Below are 10951 nucleotides of genomic sequence, written 5' to 3'. Positions count from 1 at the left end.
AAGTAATTTGAAAAATCAGAGGGCCTATGTTCAAATCCTCATTGTAACGCCGCAAGGGACATGCTGGAGCGAGCTCAAGAGTCAGTTATTAAAATTTTCATTGTGAGCATTTACAATTCAGAAACTGGCAAATGCTACAAAGCAAGGTTTTAATTGTTTTATTGATTTCCTAGACTTACGAAAGTGACAGAAATTTTTGATAATGCAAATTAATCTTTAAATTCTTGTATATGATTTGGGAGAGGAGACCCTGTCACGTATTTACCAGCACACTCCTGATTCTCCTTGTGTTACTTTTTTAGGCCCTAATGCACTCATCTATGAAATGAAGGGGTTGGACCTTATTAGATAATTTCTCAGATCACTTTCTACCATAGACCTATGCACTGCATCCAAATCACCTACTCAGTTCTGTAAGAAAAGCTCCCTTTCTCTATTCCATGCATTCCCACTGCTGAAGATGCCTGGCCAGAAGATAGCCTCAATAACTACAATGTAGGATTTTACCCAGATGTGTAAGTTTAAAATCCATGCTCACAGTTTTGTTTTGTTTTGTTTTTCTCTTGTCTCCGAGAGCCTGAGACCTGGCCTCCATCCCTTGTTGAAACTGGTCAGAGCCAACAAAGTGATCATTATTAAAGATTGTGCCTATCAAATAGTTAAAGTTCATGTTTCTCTTTCTATGCAATTGTCTATCAGGCAACCAGTCCCTGGACACTATCTGATTGTGACATTGTCTAGATGTTTTCTGTGACTATTTGAATTCTCCATTTAACTAAGTAATATGATTCTTTACAAAGCCAAGGGGAGGAAGAAGAAAGAGAAATACAAATACTATGAAACACTTAATTAAAAGGTCAATGGGAAGGGATAGAGTTCCTTTATCTCAGTTTCCTGAAAAAATGCTTTTTTTTTTCCTTGACTTTTCTGGTATATCACCAACTGATCCAAGAACAGAACTAGTTGGAAGCAAGCTAATGGCTCAATCCAAATGCTAATGAGGGTGTGGTTATAAGAACTGTGCTCCAGGGTAGAGATTTCCCAAAGGCCAGTAAATTCACCAAGAACAAGACATTTAAAGGGTATCTGACATCCTATTCCTCAATGGTATAAGAAGGCAATTTATACAGTCTGTTCTTTGGATGGTGTAGAAAGAATAATAGAGAGAGAAAATGACATTGAAGGTGAAACATGTTTTCCAATAAGGGAAATCTTGTGTTCTAAGTTAAATAAAGTGATGTGAGAGAACATTCTGTCTCTACTTCACCATCAAGACCTGGGGAAAATGCATCCATACATCTTTTCTCTCCTAGGCAGCCTTAGCAATCAATTAGAAGATCTTTGGAAACCTGTACCTTGATTGAAGCAGACCATTTTTCACTGGAGAATCTCTAAAGATTCCTTGGTGTTGAAGTCAGGTGCCGTGACTGGTATAGACACTAAGGACATCCAACATGACTTGAAATCATGTTTTATTTGGATATAGTCCTCCCTCATAGCATTCAAAGAATGTTTGCCCAACACTGAGTTAGCAGTTAAACTTCTCCACCATCACTTGTGAGCAGACTTCAGTTACCATGACTGAAGAGGGAGAGGTGAATGCCTGAAGTTGTTCCTGTGTGGAAACAGTTAGGGTCATGATGAAAGGGAGAAAGAAGTGGATAGAGAAGCTTTCTTCCCCACAAAGATCTCGGATCAGCTAATGTCAATGTCTATGGTCTAACTAGGCCTAGAAAGCAACAATAATACTCTAAAATAAGAATCTCTTGATCTACATTTCTTTTCCTTTTCATTAACTCCCAAGAAAAAGTCCATCACACTTCTTACCTCTACTTCTCCTATAAATTCCAGGCAATCTGACTTCTCATTTCACCTCTCATCTGCAACTATTCTTTCCAAGTTATCAGGGATAGCTTAATTGCTAAATCTGATAGCTTTAAAAATATCCTCCTCCTTCTTGAATTCCTCGCAAGCTTCTGAAACTGTCAATCACCAATTCATCCTCTTTACTCTCTCTTCCTTCAGCTTTTCTGGTATTGTTCTCCATTTCATAGTTCTTCTACCTGTTTGCACACTTCTTATCAAGCTTTTCTGCCAGAATGCCATTCATGACATACTCCTCAGGATTCCTAAAGACCTTGTAGGGGGTTCTCTTCTCTTATCTCTTTATATATTTTCTTTCTCAATTATTTCCCAAACACGTATGAATCAATTTTCATGTCTTTGCAAATGACTCAATCTCTCTTGAACTCTAGCCCCATATATTGACTGCTAGATAATGCAAATTTAATCTATAGACATCTCAAACTATACAAATCTAAAACAAAGCTCATTCCTGCAAACACACCCCTTATCTAACTTCTCTAATTCTATTAAAAACACCATCATCCTTTCTGTAACCCAGGTTTGTAATTCTTTATGAACCTTGACTCCTATCTCCCTTGATGAGGTGTAGAGGTTCAGAAGTGCTGGCACCCCAAAATCACGATACCCGGATCCTGCCCAAAAGAATTCGACCCAAGCCTTCCTGTGCCCAAAAACAAAGTTTATTGTAGATTCGCCATATTAACTAGACTCTTAAGGAGTCTGAGCATCTATGGGCTATTGGCTAGATTCTAAGAATCAGAGCATCTTAATGGAAACAAGATGGACCTTATATACAGAAAGACTGTGGGAGAGTGGCCAAGTAGTTCATGAGGTAATAGAATTACCAAGGGTGGAAAATGGAGCCTAGGTGGGACCAAGGGTATGGCCTGGGGCCATAGGGAGACAAGAAAATGGAGGGGAGATTGGGTGTCCACGAGGTAATAGAGTATCCAAGGGTGGGAAATGGAGCCTAGGTGGGACCAAGGGTGGGAAATGATCTGGGGCCATAGGGAGGCAAGACAATAGAGCTGAGATTGGGTGTAGTCACAATGAAAGACCAGTTGATGGGACCATAGCCGCCAGAGATTTGGCCATGTGGGAAAGTACAGAGTCCGTGAGGTAATAGAATTACCAAGGGTGGGAAATGATCTGGGGCCAGAGTTTTTCCTTTCTGGGGCTCAGATTCCAACCCCATCACCCCTGACCTTCCAACCACTTTACAAGTCTTGTCAATTCTGTTTTCACATCTCCCCTCTGCTTTCTTTCTCTCTACTCAGACAGTAACAACTCTACTTAAGGCCCTAACAATTTCTAATTTAGTGTATTACAATAACCTCTTTGTGGACCTTCCAGCTACCAGTCACTTTTATCTCCAATCTATCCTTCCAATACCTTCCCCAAAACTCTCAGCACAAGTTTACCAATGTCACTTCCCAGCTAACTGACCCTCTCACTCTCATAATCAAAACCTTCAGTTGTTTCCAATGACCTTTAACATAAAAAATAAACTCCCAAATGAGGAATTTAAATTTGGACCCTCCTCCTTTTAAAGTTTCTTTGATTTTATACTTATTCACACAGCCCGCATTCCAAACAGAATTAACTACTTGCTGATTCCCAAGCTCATTATCTCCCTCCTTTCTGCCTTTGTATGTGTAGTTTTCAGTGGCTATAATGTACTACCTCATTTTTGCCTCTTTGGATCTATGGATTCCTTCAAAATGAAGCTCAGGTGTTACATTCATACATATACATATACATATACATATACATATACATATACATATACATATACATGTACATGTACATGTACATGTACATGTACATATACATATACACATACATATACATGTACATGTACATATACATATACACATACATATACATATACACATACATATACATATACATATGCAAATACATACGCAAGTACATATGCACATATATACATATACTATATATAAATACACACATACATATACACATACATATGCACATATATACATATACATACATACACAGACCTTAAGGTTTTTTCTTTTCTTCTTTTTTCCCTCATCTTTCTACTTTCTTTCTTTCTATTTTTCTTTTTCCTTTTTTGGGATGAGTGTCCCCACTGTCTAAAATGGTAATTGGTACATAGAACAGAATAAGTATTACACATACTATTTCAATGGAGTAACAAAATCCCTATGAGGAGCTTCATCTTATCCAAGCAGCTTGGCAACTTCTTTGCAAACTTTCAGAGAATTACTCAGAGCATTAAGTAGTTGTCTCTTAATAAGTGCTTGTGTGTGCTCATTGGATGGGATTAAAAGTTATTATGCACATTACTGCATTCCTTCATCTATCAACACTCATGCAAGTATCTCAGGGTCTCCATAAAACTATCCCTGCAAACACATGGACACACACACACACACACACACACACACACACACAACTAAGGGTGCTTTTCTTGCCTTTTGTTTTAAGTACAAAAATTCCATTTTGTAATGCTGATTTATCCTACAGTTATCAACTTTTTATAGTATGTGAGGAAGAGAAAAGTCAAGGCAGAATATTTCTACTTTTCCAAACTTTCACTCCAAGAAATACAACATAATACATTCCTTAAACATCTACTATGAATAGGATACTGTGCTGTGTAGTAGGAGGAAAACCCACAGAACAAAGTATTATTCCTCTCCTGAAAAAGTTTAGTGTAAAATAGGAGGAAAAGATATCAACAGATAGCTGTAAGAAACACTAGTAGATATGCAAAATTTAAGATTTTACATATATATATATATATTTCCAAGTGACATATGAAATCTATGGATCTTTATCAACCAAGGAGATAAATGAAGGGGGAGGGGATAATAGACGGAAAAGAAAGTCCCCAGAATCACAGAGCCCTGAGAATACAGTGCAAGTTCAGGGGCAGGGTGTTGTCCAATTTGTCCAGTGCCTGGAGTACAAAGAATTGAGTAGTATCAGAAATGGTTAGGAAGGTTAATTGTGGAGGGTCTCGAGAGTCAGATTGAACTTTGCTTGGGTATGGAGCCACTGCAATTTTTTTTTTGAGACGAGTGATATTACCAGATATATCTGTGCCTATAAAATGTTGTTCTGGCATGGGTTATTGGAAAAATTAACTGGTGGAGATAGTGGAGTCAGGAAAACCTTTAAAGGGTATAATCAGTCATAATAATATAATTTATATATGCATTTTACAGTATGAAAAGAACCCTGTATGCATGTGATCTCATTTAAACCTTAAAATAAGCCTATGAAGTAGAGATTAAGTATCATTCTCTGAGTCACACAGCTAGTATCTGAGGCATGAAATCAAACTTGGTTTACTGACTCCAAGACCAACATTCTCCCTATTACCATCAGGTTAATATTAATATTGTCCTATTTTAGTGATGTGGTATGGAGAATAGGAAAACATGGATATATTTGATGGAATGGTGAGGATAGGAATTTATTAAGCCTCTGCCATGTACCAGAAACTGTCCTTACCATAATACAAATATCTCATTGTATCCTCACAACAATACTGTGAAGCAGGTGCTATTATTATCCCCATTTCAGAGGCTAAGTGACTTGTCCAAGGTCACACAGCTAGTAAGTATCTGAGATAATATTCAAAATCATTTTTTTTCTTGATTCCAGGCCTAGCACTGTATCCACTATGGCAGAAATAAAATCAGGAGACCTTAGTAGGGTAGGTATAAGAAGTGAGAAAAAAGGAAGAATCTAATATAACTCTTTAAATTCAGATATGGAAGATCAGAGAAATGCTGGTAAAACAGATAAAACAATGAAGTTGGTGGGAGGAGAAGGTTTTGGGGGGAAAGATAATGAGCTTGTTTTTGGATATATTGAATTTGAGGTGCTTTTGGGACGTCCAAGTAGATGTGTATAGGAGAACTGGCCAGGCTACGTCTTCACAGGTGTTGCTGACCATATATGGGCTTTGTTCTGAAAGCTTTGCTATTTCCAAGGCACTTGGAAAGAGGAACCTAGACTGTGTTCTTTGGGATCTGATTAGAAAAGATGTTAAAGGAGATTCTAGTGATAGTTTTCATTGCTTGGCCCATGCTGGAAGGAATGTGGGCATAACCTGGAATTTGAGAGAATATATTTGATGTAGGAAAAAAAGAAGGTAAGTAACAGGAGGAATACAAAAGCTTGAAATGATACTTCAATAACAATGTCAGGGGTTCTAAAGCTCAGAATGAGCTGAAGTTGAGAAGGAAGTTCAAGACTGCAGATATATATATATATATTTATATATATAAATATATATACATAATATATGTGTGTGTGTATATGTGTGTGTATGTATACATATATATATATACACATATATATAATATATATATATATATATCTTTTTTTTCTGCTATTGAGGTGGGGATAGGGAAAAGAATCTAAGAAGGGTTAACACGACTACTAATGGTGGATAGTAAGATAACAAAATAACAACTGATTACCCAGAAAATGAACAGGTGCTTATTTTTTGTTTTTTTTTTTAACTTTTCATTTTCCCTGGTAAGAGAATAACCTTTTAACTGGAAGAGATGAGAAAAAATAGTTAATTGGGAGTTGCTATCTAAGATATATAAGAGAGTAGTTAACTATCATTGATGATTTCAAATCTATTGACCTACATGAACTACATTCAAAAGTGCTAAAATTACTAGTAAATGTGATTGCTTTGCCATTACCAAAGATAGTTGAAAGATGGTGAGGCATAAGAGAAGAATCACAGTACTGGAGAAAAAATAAATGTTTGATTTTTTTTAAAGGGATAGAATAGTATCTACAATCTATAGGTCATTGAGATGGACTTTGACACCTGGGGGAAAAATCTGGACTACATGGTTACTGGATATAAAAGAAAGGAAATGATGATCACAAAAAAATGACATCATCAGGAACAGGCTATGTTTGAATAACTAATGATATACTTTTCTTTAAACAAAGTTACCTAACAGCAATTCATCAGGGAAGTGTTTTTGTTTGTTTGTTTTTACATATAGTTCACTTACATTTTAGTCTAACAGAAAGACAGTCACCAGATCCAAGGGACTGAGGCTCTGTACCATTTTATTTCTCTACTTAGTAGTTCCTGTCATTGTACCCAAGCTTATAGGTAGACTGGGTTCATTTCTGGAGGGGGAATGCCCTCTGAGTTGAGAAGAGTTAGGCTTCCTTTTCTCATACTCTTGGGACCCTAACGCTCCTCCACCCTACGCCTGATGGAAAATTGTTCAAGGATTAGTTCTGCATTTTGTCTACCGTGTTCCAAAAGGAAAAAAGAGAATGTTATTAAATGTACATGATTAACTAGCACAGCTTTTTTTTTCCTCCTAAGCACACAAAAGAGATTTTAGAAACAAAACCTTCATAAGTGTGGGCTGATAGAATGATATGAAACAAGATTTAATAGGTTAGCTGGTAATTTCAGGTAAGATCTTCTGAGTGGTTGATATTTTAACCTCATCAAAACAAAAAGACATTTGTTTAACTCCTAAATAGGTATTGTTGCATGTCACCTTAGCTCTGCACTCTCCATTTGTACTAGCCAGACGGGCCAGGGATAAGACTGCTTTCTTTATTGGTAATGCTTTCTTTCTAAACAAAAACTTCCTCCCAACTCTATCCAATGTACACTGTGTCTTTAAATCTCTTAAATTCCCAGGGTTGCCCCCATGTCTGGGCATATCTATACTGCAATTGATGTTTTGCCATGAAAGGAAAATCAAAACAGAAAAAGCTAACACATTTTTTATGACAAAGTAAAGATCCAGAAGGATCTTGACAATATAGAATATTGCAACAATCTGATAAGATGATATTTATTATTTGCATATAAAAGTAACTTCAAAAGCAAAAGGGAAAGACAGACAACAGTCTTTTTTTCTGAGATCTGAGGGTTTTGTGAACTCTAAAAAAAATGAGTCAAGAGTTTGCTGAGGCAATCAAAAAAAAAGCTAATCTAATCTTGTTCTACATTGAGAGACAGAGTTTAAAAGAATAAGATTTTAGACTCTCTGAACTCTGCCATTGTCAGACCATGTCTACTGTGTTATATTTTTTTCTAGAGAAAAGATGTTGATAAATTCAAAACATTTAGAGGAGGGCAACTAGAATGGTAAAGAGCCTCAATTTCATAAACTAGGAGAATTGGCTAAAGGAACTGTGCATGTTTAACTTTGAGAAGAGAAGACTCAAGTGTACATGGTGGCTTTCTTCAAGTATTTGATGAGATATAATGTGGAAAAAATAGGATTAGATGTGTCCCATTTAACCTCAAAGAGCAGAGCTAGGAACAAGGAATATTGCTAAATAATGTGGGATCAAAACCTTCCTAATCATTAGATGATTTGGCTTCCTTGGGAGGTAAGAAGGTCACATTTATTCTTCAGTCTTCAAGTAGAGGATGAATGAACACTTTTCTGGAACAATGTAGTGGACATCCTATAAGGTATAAAGTAGAGTAGATGACCACTGAAGTTCCTTTGTTGTCTGAGAATCTGTAAACATTTGTTAAGGAAAAATCCTCCTCTGTACTTTATGTGACTACATGAGCACTGATTGGTCTCTGGAAAATTATTCTGACAGTCCCTCAAAGATTTGAGTGCTTAAAGAGACTTGGGCACTACCTTATTCCAAGTCCTTAGGTGTGTGTGTCTGTGTGTGTGTGTGAGTGTATGTGTGTGTTCATATACATTGCATGCATTGAAGTTTTACAATCCAAGTTAATCACGCTTTGAGCTTCTCAAAAGAAAGAAAGAAAAAAGTAGAGCAGAATAGAATATACATATTTTAAGCCATAATGCCTAACTTCCTGAAGATTGCTGAAAAAGTAAACTTCTGCTGATTTATGTGCTAAGAAAGATTATCAACTAAGCAGCATGAGTTTCAAATATAGACTTGGTGATTTCAGAAGGAAGAAGGATTTTTTTTTCATCCAGCACTTTCCTGAGCTGATTATATCACTGAAGATGGAAAACTTGTAAAGTGTTCAGGAAGATGAAATTAGTTTAAAAGAAATTCCTCTTTGGTTATCTTGCCTGTGCTATCATTTTGAAGTTAGGCATCAATAAAAATACTTGAAGTTCCTGTCTAATAAAATAGCTCATTTAATCTAAAGAGCCTCTGAACAAAACAAATATCATCCTAGGACTGCTGCTGCTTGCTTCATTGGTTGAGATCAGATTGGCAATGGTTCCTCAGGACATCTCTGTAGATCAGAAAAACAATGACAATGAGAAAAAGGCAAGAATAACATGATACAATGTATATGTTGCTTTTTCCCTTTGGTGACTTCCGTGAAATTTATATGTCAAATTTAAAGGAAAAAAATGAAATTATACACTAGAATATATGAATAGTAGAAAGGAAATGAGACTGATTATATGAGTCTAGAGTATGATTCCCAGAATGCAATATAAAACCAAATATAATTGGAAAATAACTCACTTTTTTTTAAAAAATAGGGAAGAAAATGGTTCTAGTTTAAAACTTTTGTGTATCTGTTAAATGAATTATTACCAAGAGATCCCACATGGTATGAATTTACAAAGCTCTTTTTTGTATACTAATGTTATTACTCTAAGTTTTGTGCCATCTACACAATTGATAAGCATGTTTTACATATATTTATCCAATTTATTAACTTAAAATCAGACAAATATATTATCCCAATTTACATTTGCACCCCCAATTTTCAATTTTTCTTTGAGTAGTCACTACATTTATCAAAATTTGTATTGATTTTCTGACATGTATGCTAAATGTCCCTACTGTTTGCTGTCTCACTTGCGATGAAAGAAAAAAAGGTTCCTCTATAGGTTTTAAAGAGGGGTTAATGCTTTCTTTAAAACACATACACACACACACACACACATACATACACAGACAGACACACACACACAAACATGACTCTCCTCCAGCAATCAAAAGACAAGCTGTCATGCAATCTGTTACTATGCTTTCTTACTTGACATTCAATCCAATGTTAAATATGAAACCACTAAACTCTGCCCTTTGAGAAGATTTTTCTGTTGACTCAAGGTGAAGAAATTCATATCCATTTTCTTAGTACTTATAATTTTTGGATTATAAATGCAGATATTAATATATAGCCAATAATATGTCACTTTATTTATTAATTTGCTTAAAATATATTTTACTTCAATTTGCAAATTTTTGCCCAAGTGCAAATCAATGGTTAATTTTCTCAGTTTAATTCTTGCCCATATCCTTAAATGAATCCTCTACAAGGAGACTTATTGAATGTTCTTGAGGTCTTCCTATATGTTTTCTCTGCTTTTTTGTTTTTCCAGTGAAATAATTGGACTCTGTATAATCCCTTGCTATTACTATATGAATGGCCTACCTACTTTTGTTTGGATCATTTTCCGGATAATATCCAGAATATGACATTCATTGTGTTTCAGTTATTTTTAGTAATATGCTATAGCCTATTTATTTACTTAGTTAATAATATTTGTGGAGGATATATTACACAATCACTCTGAATAGTTTAAAATTATAGAATGAAAAGATGCAGTAAAATGATTTTTGGAATTTTTATATTTTATTAGCATCTTTTGTTTCTCTATCACCTAGATTTCCTCCTGTGTGCTCCCCCTCCACAGTCCTAGAGAACCATGTCTTACAGCCAAGATTATTTTTAAAGAAAGAAAAAAGAATGAGGAAGAGAAAAATATTTCAACAAAATCTATCAATACATAAAAAATTTTGACACTATATAAAATGTCCTACTCCCATGGATTACCACCTCTGCAAAGTATTGAGGGATATCTCTTTTTGAGAGCCAAATGTGTTCTTAATTTTGCAGCATTCATTTTCTTTAGTTCTTTCCATTAACATTATTGTTATTGCTTCCCAGAACTGCTTGCTGATATTTATATCAGTTCACTTAAGTCTTTCACCTGTCTTAAAAAACAAACAAACAAACAAACAAACAAAAGACACCCAAGTGAATGAAGAGCTAGACCCAGAATTCAGTGTGTGTGTGTGTGTGTGTGTGTGTGTGTGTGTGTGTGTGTGTGTGTGTGTG

The sequence above is a fragment of the Vombatus ursinus genome, unplaced genomic scaffold (assembly GCF_900497805.2).
Source record: "Vombatus ursinus unplaced genomic scaffold, bare-nosed wombat genome assembly UNPS02014830.1, whole genome shotgun sequence".
NCBI classification, from domain to species: Eukaryota; Metazoa; Chordata; class Mammalia; order Diprotodontia; family Vombatidae; genus Vombatus; species Vombatus ursinus.
The sequence above is the reverse complement of the archived record's forward strand: the minus strand, read 5'-3'. Positions refer to the sequence as shown.